This window comes from Schistocerca serialis, chromosome 3 (genome assembly GCF_023864345.2).
Source record: "Schistocerca serialis cubense isolate TAMUIC-IGC-003099 chromosome 3, iqSchSeri2.2, whole genome shotgun sequence".
Classification (NCBI taxonomy): Eukaryota; Metazoa; Arthropoda; class Insecta; order Orthoptera; family Acrididae; genus Schistocerca; species Schistocerca serialis.
In genome coordinates, this window is record NC_064640.1 from 732679168 (window position 1) to 732694015 (window position 14848).

The window sequence follows — 14848 nt, forward strand, 5'->3', positions numbered from 1 at the left end:
AGAAATAATTTTGTAATTAACAATAGGACATGAGGATAAATGTTAAATGAGAGTCATAGTAACTGTTTTTGCAGTCATGGCAAAATCATGCAAATTGCAGAAACACATGAAGCTACAACTGGGCTTTTGATATAGAAATATCTAAGTTACACAGACTAGCATTTGCAACCAGATGTTCCTGGTTGTGGATGAGGACACTTTACGTAGAAAAGACTAAGCAGTTACAAGGTCATTGAATTTGGAAGTCATGTACAACAAAAGACCTCTGTGAGGCATATACGATGTATTTAGTTTACAGAATATTATTGCCACTAGAAACAGATGTAAGCCGTCATAAAAGGCCTCTCAAATGCTTACCAACAACTTTCATTCAGAAATACTCACAAGTCGCATCTGAACATTAAATATATTCAAAGACTACTGATTACACTCTGTTAGAGGATTTGTCAGAAACTAGTTCATAAACTACTTCTTATGCTATACTTTTGGAGAATAACTGCTGAATTTTACTGCATCAGCCTTTCTACAGGAGACCAGACATCGATCTTACATATTTTATAATATGCTACATTTCAGTCTAACTTTCATTCTCGTTTAATTGCTATGTAACAAAATGTTGAAACTGCCTGGGTTTAGAAATACTGCCATTATACTGTAATCACACTTACAAGTGTAAACAAATACTTCATTGTATCTCAATATTATGAATGAGCCAAGAGTCACACACTTAAGTAAAACATCTGTAAATCATTACACCAGTATTTTACACTTTGTTTATGTACACCTCAGTTCTATTGGATAGAGTCTACTACAAATATTTTCAGTAAGTGATTGACATGAGCAAGCTTTTTAAGGATTCTTGTATATGACATAACACAGCCAAGCTCAACACTTATAACTGCTGATTATACATTCATTCAGATTACCTGATACATAACTCAAATAATTCATAAGAACTGCTGAAGTTCTTCATCACATTAATGCCTTTATCACTCCTGTGCCTGCTTACAAAAACAACTAGAAGAACAAGAAGTCTGTCAAGCTAAGTTTACTTCTGCCAGCCTGGAAACAGCAGAACAACAAATTTGTCACTACATATCATCAAACCATAGCATCACATGCAAGTTAATCATTAGATGCTTTTCAACCCTTCTCCATAACGAATATGGGAGAATACATTAGTCGAAATGGTCCATTGACATTATGCATTATGTCGCAAACAGCACCATTCTACAAGCACATGGCTCTGTGAGATCGAAACAGAAAAATGGCTGCATTGTGACATCACAGAGCCTTTAGCCACCAGCTCCACACTGTGCTCCACATGTTGGTGAGGCGCCTGTGCAAGGACACACACCCACACCGCAAGCTAACTTTCCAAATATCGAAAAATGAATTCTTCTCGCCAAGTTTGTATGTTGTATCATACTTTAACAATGAAATTTTGTAACAAGAAAGTGAAAATTAAACCCAATCATCATCTGAATAGTTAGGCATCTGCCTAATGACTTGAATAAAACCAGTTTTTGAAGGTACAGTACTCATATGGGTAATTTGGTACAATCCTTGCATACCAAAGAAGTATTTGAGTTCCTCTTGGAGGAAAAAATAGGCATATTGACGACCTCTAATGCAACTTAACTGCATCACATGATGGGAAACTCAGGATATTAATGCCAACAATTCTGAATAAAAAGAGTTATTCCAACCCTGTACAGTCACTGATTGTCAGCAGATTGGGCCATCCTACCTGTTGCAGTAGATGAGGCAATTGATGGAGATTCATGTTTTAGCAGGTGCCAATACAGCAAGCACTTTTGCAAAAGTTCTCACTATGTGAGAGAGAGGCAATACAATATACTACAGCATAGACAGCTCTTGCCAGGCAAATCAATGTCTAACACAGACTTTAGTCCAAGCAGTGATTTCTAATGGAAATGCAAAATTGTGAAATATTACTTTATAGCACAATGTGATAGAGACTTATTATTGACGATATGCGGTAACATTTCACCTAGGTGAGACAAAATTTGTCATTTGTTAACAGCTGTACTGAACCTCTTGAGCAACCATACATAGCCAGTCTATTAAACTGTCATTTTTACTTGCATTTAGTATCCCTTGAGGAACTTATGTAAAGGTAATTACATGTGCTTTGCATACAGAACTAAAAGAAACCAGTGTGTACCATAGATCAAAACTGATTTTGCTGCTGCATAAACAAATAAAAGACCACTGAATGTATTTTTCTTGCGTGATTTTCGGTGCTAGCTGCCTGCACTACAGAAGAAATGCTCAAGACACAGGAAAGACACTTGACCTGCTGAGTCTCATGTAGCATTGCTGATAAGCACTTAGCAGCAGACCAGCCACACCAAACATACATTTGCTGCAATCCTCAACAGTGTATGTAATGTACTTAAAAACTTTGGAGTAAAATGTTATTTCATCTCTCTATATTTGCAAATCACAATAACATAATTGTGCATACCTGTCTATGCACATGTGAACCATACATTAGATACAACAACCAATTTAATTTGAATTAATTTTATTTCATCTATCAGATGCTAAACACAATGTTCTGAAACAAATACCTTATGCTTTAAGCAATTTATTTATGATATACTGCACAGACAAACAGTCTACGTGCATCAATGTAAGTTCATCGCTGGAGAATCCGCAGCCGCTGTCTACAAGAACCTTTGAATCACCTCGATAACTGATTGGATGCTGGAGATAAGTCAAAAAACCACCACAAACACCACTGAGGAGTTAGCAATCAAGGATAACTTGGCAGCAAAAACTTGATAATGAAGAACATAGATATCAGGAATAAAAACACGCACAGATACCAAACCTCGATGGATAACCACACAATTATTAACACATTTGAGAGAGCTTGAAATTGTCAGCAATACATACAAGAGATCATTCCTTGCTTCTACACCACGAGAATAATATTGAAGTATATGAGCATAACAGACCATGAGACAAGCTGTTAGACACGTACTACTCAGCACTTTCATGTAAGTTATACTGACCAAGATCAGAAATATGTAATACTGAAGATAATAACTAAACTATTATCTCATCTGCTCCTGCTCTGCCGCTATTTATATGTGTTATTTAAGAAAAGATATATTTTGCTAATTTAATGTTTGGAGCTCCACCTTAAAGCATTGTATTTCATGTAACATGTTCATGTATTTCCCTTGACAGTCCACCTCTTCTCTCTGAGCTTGACCACCATTTGAAGATGTGTTTTAATTTTATGAATAGGTGTGAATATTTCAATGCAGTTAGATATTGCTAAGCACAAGCCTTTGGGAATTAGCAAATGTAATTAGTCCACTGGATAACAATTTTGTTTATTTGTAAGTGATATCTATGGGAAATACCCTAGCTTTGAGGACATTTCTCTTCTTGCTCTTAATATTGTAAATCATTTTTCGAATTATAGACATTTTTTGTGCCTGACCTGAGGCACAATATGCTCATTCAGATGCACTTAATTTATATTTGGCTTATGGTAATAATCTCCATCTTACAGATTACAATGGATTATTCCCATAAGAACTACCATAATTATTTGTGTAACACAGCTCTGGAACTTTTGTTCACCTTGCCAATACCACAAGCTCTAGCTTGCACCTGAATTAAGGAATACTAAATATCACATACAAATAGCATCACTACCATGCCCCTAAGCAAATGGGAACTTTGTACTGCATAGTTCTGTTAATCAGTTCAAGATAGGCTATAGTGTGGAACAATTCAGATAATACAGTTCCTTCATGCTACTGGTGGGACATGGAATAGGTGCATCCATTCTGCTGGGATTGACCAGTGGGTGCCCACTGCTGCATTGTTGCTGCAGTTAATTTTTTGACCCTCCCGCTTTCATCACTTAGCCTATTACCATGTTGTCAGCTCTATTCTATATTTCTTTCTTCAGTTGTTGAGGAACTAGCTGGATTAATCATGACTAAATCCCCTGGCAGTACCAGCACTATCATATTCTTTCCCAGCCATTTAATATTGAGGTATCACTCCTCTCCTGTTGAAGTATCCATATTATTTTAATCAGACCTAATCATGAGATATCAGCCACCACTCCAACTAGTCAGGCACACAAACTCCACTTAAAGGAAGATAAACATGATAATTCATGCCTATTTTAGCAAACAACATTGGATTAGAGAAGCCAATGAATGCCCCCTACTCCAACGTTATGCTGATAACACTAATGACTAGGTGCACTCTGCATGCGATGTCCTGGCACAGAAGCACCAGATTGCACTTCTAGTGTGGACACATATTTATGCCTTGTTGGTATCCCTAAACTTCTTTGTTCATTTGCTACTGTTTTCTGACAAGTGTCACTTTCTGACAACTTACTGCTAGTCTGTAATTTCACTCACGAAACACTGAAGCATACATTAGTTACCTAACAGCTTCAGGTTTGTATTCAGACAAAATGGATCAACAAGTAGTAATAAATTATGGTTCCATTGTAACTTAATGTGCATGCAGATAGCTCAGTGTGGTTGCCAACCACATGTGTTACAGGCACATAGCTTGGAATAAAAAATGTTTCCTTAGTCCTTAGAAGATCAAGACACTTATCTGTTTTGTTTTCATGCCAAAAGTGCATTAGAGGGTTTATCTGTAAATTAAAATCTATTTGTCCAGCTTTCACATTTTTTTCCCATAGCCATGCTCTCAATTCTACTCAACAACTCTCCTAATATTTCACCAGCTTCTTTCAATGGCAAACTGGCAACATCATCTAATGTAAACACAAATACAGCCTGCGATAGAACACTGCTGCCTACAGTTCTGCCCGTACATGATGTTCTACTTACATACTATCAAACACACGTCACTATGCATTTTAATGAATTTCAATACTCTATACATACCAATTAGTACATGTGTCCTACAGTATCACTCAACACTGGGGTGAGGAACTGTGAACTTGCATTATTCCTAACAAAAACATCTACTTCTCCTCGCCCTCATATTTTTCTGACAGAGTAAAAACCTTGGTTCGTCCCTGTTGGCAATAGCTTATTGTATTCCATACACCAGCCCATTACAGTATTTTTGATTTGTATTCAACCCATTGCCATGTCCCCAACTTTTCAGGTCACTTTAGTGGATGATGTCTTTTGTTCAGTATGTCTTCATGCAATATAACTGCCCCTACTATTAAGCTCTCTGCACATTTAGTTTATAACTATAACAATAGCCTTAGGCCTTTCCTGCTGTACCTACCTGAAGTGCCAGTCCCCTTGCCACAACTACATAGTTGTCTGACATTATCCAGTGCATCTTGGACTCACCTCTTAGAATCCATCAATAAACACCTAGCCCAGGAGCATGGGCAAATTTCTCTTGATCATGCTACTGCACACCCTGCCGAATGACACTCAAAATTATTCCAATTGAGTGGTCATTCTGAGTGTTATGTCTGAACCTTTAGCTCTACTTGTCATTGGCTTTATTATATGGATTTTATATAAATATGACTATGGTAAATCACATGAGCAAGCACCACAGGCTGTACTAGATTTCAAACCAGTTAGTAAATATCAGGGGTGAAAAGGTCACTTCAAAGGCATGGCACTCCTTTAGGTTAAGATATGAATTCTATTTCTAGTAATTAGTCCATTTCTGCTGCAGTTCCAATCAGACCAGATAAGCAAAGTGAAAACCTACATTTATTTGTTAACTTTAAATATCAAGTGTTTACTAACTATTATGAGTTATGTAAAGTTTCTGTAATTCATTTCTTTTGTAATCATGTCTTTAATGGCAAACTGTTGTATTTCTAATGACAGTCATTATTACTCTTCTGTTCCTTTCTATGAAATGTAAACTACTCAAACCCCCACTGATGCGACTCCCGTCTGTGAGTGTTGCAGTCACCAGTAGTCAACCCACTTGTTGCATGTCGGCCGTGACACAGGGACCTTATCACGGTGCCCTTGTAACCATGCACTGGCTCAACTACAGGCAGCTGCCTGCCGCTACTACGCTCAGAGCCATGCATGGTTGACAACCATCCACTGCACCAACTCCAACAATGTCGCACATTTGAGAAGTAACATTTTAAACAAGCAAGAAGCTTCAAGAACTAATACTTTTGAACATGATTTATTGCAATACTGAAACTTTGTGCACCCTGCTTGCCCCTCGTATTTTTTCAACATTTCATTTACACTCTCCATTAGGATAAGTCCCCTTTTCTTAAAACACTAAATGTCAACCAACCTCCAGAAAGCTGTTTAGACAGTTACACATTACTTGATTATTATCAAACTTTATGCAAATCAATTAATGACCCGTAACTGGCTCTCACAGGAGGGGGAGGGAATTGTGCAGCCCAAAGTGGTGTTAAGGCTAAAAAAGAGCATTATTTTCTTTTTCAGATTTTGCAGTATTTTTCTTATGACTTCCACTGTGCATCAGTGGCACTGTGTAATGGGGATGCATCCCATGCTTGGTTCTGCTGATCTAGGGATGCTATCCACAGGGCTCATGAGCAGGTTACACTTTTGTAAGGTTCAAAGCCAACCAATGGGAGAGAAGATATCAGCCACGTGGCGGGTGTTGGTTGACCAGTGAGACAGTGGCCACAGCAGTGGATTGCTCTTTTGCCTATCAGCTCTCATACTCTACAGATGTGTCTGCCTGCTCCTCCCATTGAGGACAAAATACTCTCCACCATGATGCGTGGTTCCCCCCATGGTCATAGCAGATGGCAGACCAAATGTATCCCATAGAATAGGAGGAGGAGAATAAATCTCCATTTTTTTAGCAACTCTAGAGTGAACAGGATCAGTCCTCGATGCCCACTTATGCTCTTTAATTCATCCTGACATGTACAGTATTACTATTTATTCCTAAGCTTCTATAATCTGTAAAAAGGGCAAAATTTTTATCTTCTTTCAATCTTAGTGGTAGATCATTGTAAAATAGAAACAACAATGGACCTTAAACACCTACATCTACATACATGCTCCACATGTCACTGTACAGTGTGTGTCAGAGGGTACCCTGTATCACTTCTAGCCATTTCCTGTCTTATTCCAATCACAAATAGAGCAAGGGAAAAATAATAGACTATATTCCTCTATACAAGCCTTAATCTCTCAAATCTCATCTTCATAATACTTATACAAAATGCACGTTGGCTGCAATAGAATTGTTCAGAGGTTCACTTCAAATGCTGGTTCTCTAAATTTTCTCAATAGTGCCCCTCAAAAAGAACATTGCCTTCCCTCCAGTGATCCTCATTTGACTTCCCAAAGCATATCTGTAATATTTGTGTGTTGTTCAAACCTACTGGTAATTAGCAGCTTGCCTCTGAATTGCTTCAACATTTTCCTTTTATCTGACGGGGTGCAGTACTCAAGAATGGGTCACACTAGTGTCCTGTATGCTGTCTGCTTTACAGATGAACCACACTTCCCTAAATTTTTTCCAGTAAACTGAAGTAAATCATTCCCCTTCCCTATTGCCAGTGTTACATGCTAATTAGACTTCATATCACTTTGCAACATTGCATCTAGATATTTAATCAATGTGACTGTCAAGTAGCACAATGCTTATGGCGTAGTCAAATATTATGGGTTTGTTTTTCCTGTTTACCTGCATTAACTCACATTTTTCTAAATTTTGAGCAAGCTGCCATTCATCACACCAATTAGAAATTTTGTCTAAGTCAACTAGTATCCTCCTACAGACAGTCAGCTATGCCATCTTCCCATACACCACAGTATCATCAACAAACAGCTATAAACTGCTTCTCACTATGTCCACCAAATCATTCATATATATAGAAAATAACAGCAATGCTATCACACTTCTCTGGGGCACTCTTCACAATACCCTTGTCTCTGATGAACTCTCGCTGTCAAGGATAACATAGTAAGTTATGTTACTTAAGAAGTCTTCAAGCCACTCACATATCTGGGGTCCTGTTCTGTATGCTCATACCTTCATTAGCTGTCTGCAGAGGGGCATTGTGTCAAATGATTTTCATAAATCTAGGAATATTTAATCTGTCCATTGCCCTTCATCCATAATTCAGAGGATACTGTATGAGAAAAGGACAAGTTGAATTTTGCATGAGTGACACTTTCTAAAACGATGCTGCTTTGTGGGCAAAAGCTCTTCTGTCTCAAGGACATTTATTATATTTGAACTAAGAATATGTTCAAGAATTCTGCAGCAAAACTGATATTAAGGATATTTGTCTGTAATTTTGTGTGTCCATTCTTTTACCCTTCTTATATAAAGGAGTCACCTGCACTTTTTTTCCAGTTGCTTGAGACTTTGTGCTGGGTGAGAGATTCATGAAAACTACAAGTAAGTAAGGGCCAAAGCTTGTTTGCTTTCAATTCTTTCAGTTGTTTCTCTACACCAGTAATACTTATTACAATGTCCTCCATTGAGGATTCTGTGGGATGATCAAATGATGGTATGGTAGTACAATTCTCCTGCATAAATGATTTCTTAAATGTGAAATTTCAAACTCCAGCTTTACTTTTACTATCTTCTACTGATCAATTAATGACTGGATAGAAGCCTTAGACCCAATTAGTGATTTTGCATAGGACCAGAATTTTATGAGGTTCTTGGCAACAGGACTTTGTATAATACCATGTCTGATTGTTTAAAATTTGAATGCTTTTTGCTCCATGATTCACATCAACCTGATTCACTCTGCTTTCTGTCATGTGGACAAGATACAAATCATTAACCCACTACATTTATTATTTCATATCATGTTAATTTTTGTATGAGTATATAAAAATGTTCCCAATGGTAATAGTCTCTGTTTCTTTTCTTTTTTTTTTTTTTTTTTTTTTTTTGTTTGTTTTTGTTTTTTTTTTTTTTCTTCTAGATCATTTTCCACTGTAATTACAGCATGTTCATTTCACTTATGAAATTTGTTATCAACAATGCATCTAAGTTTGAGAGTAATAGAGATGCTGAAAAGTACAAAACTAGGAGGAAAAATAATCTGCATTACCCTTTTATCAATCCAACTTTGTGACAAAAGGGGTGAAATATACATCTATAAAACATTTTGACTATCTTCCCACAGAAATAAAATGACTGAGAGGTAGCAGACATGTTTTCAAATGTGGATTAAACATGAAACTTCCTGACAGGTTGAAACTGTGTGCCGGACCGAGACTCAAACTTTGGATCTTTGTCTTTCGTAGGCAACTGTCCTACCAACTGAGTTCCCCAATCATGACTTGTGACCTGTCCTCACAACTTTACCTCATCTCCTACCTTCCAAACTTCACAGAAGCCCTCCTGCAAAACTTGCAAGACCGGCAATCCTGTAAGAAAAGATACTGCAGAGAGAAGGCTTAGACACAGCCTGGGGAATGTTTAAAGAATGAATTTTTCACTCTGCAGTGGATTGTGCACCAAAACAAAACTTCCTGAAAGGTTAAAACTATGTGCTGGACTGAGACTCTAATTTTGGACCTTTGCCTTTCATTGGCAAACACTCTACTGACTAAGCTACACATGTGAAACTCATGACACATTCCCCAAGGCTGTGGCTAAGCCATATCTCTGCAATGTCCTTTCTTCCAGAAGTGCTAGTCTCGCAAGTTTCAGAGGAGAGCTTCTGTGAAGTTTGGAAGGCAGGAGATAATGTACTTGTGAAAGTAAAGCTATGAGGGTGGGTTGTGAGTCATGCTTGGGTAGCTCAGTTAATAGAGCACTTGCCCACCAAAAGCAAAAGTCCTGAGTTGAAGTCTCAGTCCAGACCACAGATTTCATCTGCCAGAAAGTTTCATGTCAGCACCGAGTGAAAAATTTGTTTTAGATTAAACATCTTTCTCCTTAAAAAATCCCTCTGCATGGCAGAGCAAGGTGAGAATAGTTTTGGCTTGGGGACTACTTTGTTGAAGCACAAGTTAGCTGAGGCCCGCACCTTTTAAAATGGTTGCATGCATTAGTTAACTCTGCATTACAGAAAAGGTATAAATTGTTACATAAAAATTCTGTCTGTCTTGGAAGGTCACAAAAAAACCATTACTGAGCTGCATGCGGCCCGTGGACTGCTATTTGCCCACACCTGCCTTAGAGGAACTCTTGTACAGAAATTCTTGTATGCAGGGATTCTTATGCAGAAAAAGGCCTGTAAATGGTCAGCATACACCCATACAAAGGTTTTCAGTGTTTACAATACATGTTCTATGTTTGTTTAGTTGACACTTTCCACATCATAACATTTACCATGAACATCACACATGGAATACATAACTAACTAACTAACTAATTAACTGTGTAGCCAATAATTGGGAAGTTATAGTTACATTTGATACTGTTCACCCCAAGAAAGTACTCTGAACATGAAGAACTTAACATCTCACTGATGGTGAAGTTACTAGAGACAGATTAATGAATCAACAGAACAATGATAAGGGAAGAAGTAGCCATTTCCTGTTTTAAGGACAATACCACCATTCACCTGCAGTGATTTAAAGGAACCATGGAACCCCTGAATCAGGATGGTTGAATACAAATGCGAACCTTAATCCTGAATATGAATCTACATCACTCAGACGAGTAATTTGTGTTTTCATTGTTTTGCAGTTTCTAGAAAACTGTTTGAATTCATATCTATTTCAAATGGTTATGTTATAAATGAAGTATTGACTTAAACTATATGAGAAGTTGACCGAATCTGCACATCATAAACAACTGCTCATTATTTATTCTATCTGCTGATAGACTTGTTTTCTTTATTGTATTGTTTCATTATTTCACTTTGATGTCTTCTGTTTCTCAGTTAAAGTTTTCCTGCATTCAAATTTATGTATTATATTAAAAATGCTGAAAGTGTTTAATTATTGTTTTGAAATGTTCTGTTTTTTTAATGTCGTCATTTGATACAGTTACCTCATCTAGGACTTATTAAATTTCACTGAGCCATTAATATTTCTTTCTTTTTGTTATTGAAATATTGGAAATTTTGGCGCCTTCCATTCCTTTCTTATGTTCAAAATACACAGCAGGGCTTTCCTGGATTGAGTCTCAGAGCTTTGGGAGATTTGTGTGGACTTCTTTACTGTTTCTTAATCTGCAACTATCATTTCCACTGTTTTAGTTCTAAGAATTTTTCTTTTTTCTCCATTTGCCTTATTTCCCCTATTGTGAATGTAACTCTTCATTCAACTATGTAGCACATGCCTAATTTTTCTACTTGTCTGTACTGACTTTTTATTGCTGGTGTCCTTGGACAGCTGGTTTGTCATCTTCAATTTTACAGTCTGACATTTTATACAACTTTTAGGGATTCTGTTTCTTGAATTGTTTCTCTGAGGTATTTAAAGTTTGGAAGATCACTAATTTTGGAAAAATAATGCTTTAGTGATTTGGGTGCATATGAGATGTTGATTATGTATTCTGTTTGTCAATCCATCTTTAATTAAGGTGTCCTCTAAACCTTATCCGATCATAAGGAATACGACAGACAATGTCCTCTAATTCTTGCCCTTTGTCTTATCCATCTGCTCTTTTTTCTGTACTCTGAAACACCCAAAATGCATAATCCCACATAAAATGAGGGTGAGGTAAGATCTGTTTATTCATTTATGATGATTTCAAGAAATCTTCCACAATTGCATAAAAAAGTTTTGATGACAGAATGTCTTCTTGGCTGTTTCATTTTGCAATTCAAAACTTTCCACATTCTCTTGGTGTAATTGAACGGAAACTGTAGCCTTGTTGTATCAATTATTCAACATACTAATGTAGATAGATTTTATTCCTTGTTTTTCAAGAGCTGCACACACAGATTTTATAATGACAGAGATGAACACTTTTCTCATAGCCTACAAAACCAGCATAAAGTGGTACGTGATATTCATTACTTCTTTCTGCAACTTAGTTGGTACATAGTCCACTAAATTAGATTCTCTTGCACGGTCAGCTTTTTCCCCGCTGGATTAAGAGTAGATTTATTCTAGACAATTAGTAATAATTTTAATAAAACTGTTATATACCACTAACAAACAATTACTGGATCTATAGTTCTTCAGATATTTGCTGTTCTCTTTTTTGTTAATTACAGCACTGTCCCATTATCTGTTATTGTCCTGAAAATTTGGAAATTTGTGGTAAGTTCCTATGTGACCAAACTGCTGAGTCGTCGGTCCCTAGGCTTACACACTACTTAATCAACTTAAACTGACTCATGCTAAGGACAACACACACACACACACACACACACACACACATACACACACACGCCTGAGGGAGGACTCGAACTTCCGACGGGGAAACCGTGCTAATTGTAGCAAGGTGCCTCAGATCGCTCGGCTATTGTCCTGAAACACAAACTTTACATTAAGTTTACTTAGGCCTGTGAAATCTTAAAAAGTGGCTGGTTATAGAAATTTTCTCTATTTATTGTTCAACTAATTCAACATTTGCAAGGTGTAACCTCCCTTAATTCAAAGCTAGCAAACACAATTTTAGTAGTTGTTTCCATGCCTCTCTTTCTCTCTCATCCCTACCAGTTGAAGCCTGCAACGTTCTTAAATTCTTCATGGTCAGATAGTCTTCCTCGTGTCTTCATCTTCTCTGCTATACTCTGGTACTGCCTTTGTCCATCTTCAAACGTTTCTTTGTGCGATATGTCCTACCCGTTTCCATTTTACAGCCCTTTTCACAACAATCTGAATGCCTATTATTGCTCGTAAGTCTTCACTTCTTTTCTGAACTGTCTTATAGAGACCTAGTAGTGAACTTTCCATAGCTCCCTCAGCTGTTTGTAATTTTCATTTGAAACACTCTTTTAAAATACAAGTTTCACAGCTATTAGTTAGAACAGAAGAAACACACTTTTCAAAAACAAACTTTTTTTTAAAGTTTGTTGGCATATTAGATTCAAAAATAGGTGTATTTCTTCCATAAGCCATACACCCTAGCAAGATTCAGTGAAAAATTTCAGGTTGTAAGTCTCCTAGGATATCAATTAACTGTCCCAAATAAACATATTTGTTAACATTTTTAGGCAGTCATTGTTCAAAATTATTTCTCTTTCACTGTGCTAGTATCTGTTTTGGGGAGCTATATCTTAAGGCCCACTTTCTCGCAACTCTCAGATAAATTTTTTACAGAGGATTACAATTTTATCATATCGTTGGCTAGGACTACTATATTGTCTGCAAATCTCAAGTTAGAGACTCTCTCTCCATTTATTCTAGTTCCTCTTTCCTTCCAAATAATTTTGGGCATAGCCATCTCAAGGAGTGCTATAGACAGTTTTGGAATACAGCAATACTCTGCTCTATGGCTCTTTCAATGCAATATTCCCTCGTGTTTTTTTCTATGCTGACAGAAGTCATCGAGGTATCATAGATGGATTCTGTCAGCGAGGAAAATGAAAGAAAATTTTCGATTGGAAGAGGAGTAAAGCAGAGTGACCCTGTATCCTAGAAACTGTTTATGACAGTCCTTGAGATGATTAGCATACACTACTGGAAATTGAAATAAGAACACCGTGAATTCATTGTCCCAGGAAGGGGAAACTTTATTGACACATTCCTGGGGTCAGATACATCACATGATCACACTGACAGAACCACAGGCACATAGACACAGGCAACAGAGCATGCACAATGTCGGCACTAGTACAGTGTATATCCACCTTTCGCAGCAATGCAGGCTGCTATTCTCCCATGGAGACGATCGTAGAGATGCTGGATGTAGTCCTGTGGAACGGCTTGCCATGCCATTTCCACCTGGCGCCTCAGTTGGACCAGCGTTCGTGCTGGACGTGCAGACCGCGTGAGATGACGCTTCATCCAGTCCCAAACATGCTCAATGGGGGACAGATCCGGAGATCTTGCTGGCCAGGGTAGTTGACTTACATCTTCTAGAGCACGTTGGGTGGCACGGGATACATGCGGACGTGCATTGTCCTGTTGGAACAGCAAGTTCCCTTGCCGGTCTAGGAATGGTAGAACGATGGGTTCGATGACGGTTTGGATGTACCGTGCACTATTCAGTGTCCCCTCGACGATCACCAGTGGTGTATGGCCAGTGTAGGAGATCGCTCCCCACACCATGATGCCGGGTGTTGGCCCTGTGTGCCTCGGTCGTATGCAGTCCTGATTGTGGCGCTCACCTGCACGGCGCCAAACACGCATACGACCATCATTGGCACCAAGGCAGAAGCGACTCTCATCGCTGAAGACGACACGTCTCCATTCGTCCCTCCATTCACGCCTGTCGCGACACCACTGGAGGCGGGCTGCACGATGTTGGGGTGTGAGCGGAAGACGGCCTAACGGTGTGCGGGACCGTAGCGCAGCTTCATGGAGACATTTTGCGAATGGTCCTCGCCAATACCCCAGGAGCAACAGTGTCCCTAATTTGCTGGGAAGTGGCGGTGCGGTCCCCTACGGCACTGCGTAGGATCCTACGGTCTTGGCGTGCATCCGTGCGTCGCTGCGGTCCGGTCCCAGGTCGACGGGCACGTGCACTTTCTGCCGACCACTGGCGACAACACCGATGTACTGTGGAGACCTCACGCCCCACGTGTTGAGCAATTCGGCGGTACGTCCACCCGGCCTCCCGCATGCCCACTATACGCCCTCGTTCAAAGTCCGTTAACTGCACATACGGTTCACGTCCACGCTGTCGCGGCATGATACCAGTGTTAAAGACTGCGATGGAGCTCCGTATGCCGCGGCAAACTGGCTGACACTGTCGGCGGCGGTGCACAAATGCTGCGCAGCTAGCGCCATTCGACGGCCAACACCGCGGTTCCTGGTGTGTCCGCTGTGCCGTGCGTGTG